A 1,059-nucleotide genomic window follows, 5' to 3' on the forward strand; every position below is an offset into this window, starting at 1 on the left:
TAATAATAATAATAATAATAATAATAATAAATAGCATTTGTATATAACAGTTATAATAATTTGTTCTGTACATATCATTTGTATAGCGCATATCCCCGCTGCAGAGCAAGATCTAGTGACTATCTACATTATTACCCCCAGCAGACACGAGAATACTCAGCAGAAACATCCCCAGTTTCCCGAAAAGCGTGGAATGCAAACAGCTGATTAAGCACTCAGACGCTAATAAACTGACAAGACCCTTCGCTGTCTATAGCCGGGTACCCATTTCCGCCTCGGTGAAGAGAGGAAAATTCGTGTACAGTCCCTTTCTAAAACATACATCGTTGGGCCCTTGACGGGGTTCGAACCATGACATTGTACATGCGAGTCCGACAACCTATACACTAGACCACCGATCTTGCTACTCATCACCTATTAACTCGTGCTCCCTAACCATCAGACCACTGTAAACATAAAGGGAACAAGGACAAAGATGTAAGGGAACGAAAAGCCTAAGGACAACGCATGCTAAATATCTATGCACTCCCAGCATTTAAAAATGTAACGATGGGACCGTAGATTTGAATTTAACTTGTGATTTACAATTTACTTCCAAGTAAGCTGTTTTAACCATCTTGAGAATTATCATTTACAAGTGCAGTTCCTTTATATAAACAGCATAATAATATTACATAACAGGAAGTGTGAAGTCGAGGGCTCACCAATCAGTAATCTTAAGACATCCCGATTTCTGCCATCTTAAAAGCTGGACCACAAAAATTAGTCGTATCGACACACACACACACACACACACACACACACACACACACACACACACACACAGAGTCAGCTATACATATATTATTTGTTCCAACACACGATCAACGCATGCTACATGCACACACGCGTGCTTTGCTTTCACTGTAGAGAAGCAGTACAATTTCTATTACAGTTTTAATTGGTATATCATGGTTTGTTTCGGTGCCCTTTAAAGATACATTACGAAGGGACATGCAATCAAAATTAGACTATAATATTATAATAAATAAAATATGTAGCATGAAAACTAATAATAAT

The sequence above is a fragment of the Aplysia californica genome, unplaced genomic scaffold (assembly GCF_000002075.1).
Source record: "Aplysia californica isolate F4 #8 unplaced genomic scaffold, AplCal3.0 scaffold00010, whole genome shotgun sequence".
Lineage (NCBI taxonomy): Eukaryota > Metazoa > Mollusca > Gastropoda > Aplysiida > Aplysiidae > Aplysia > Aplysia californica.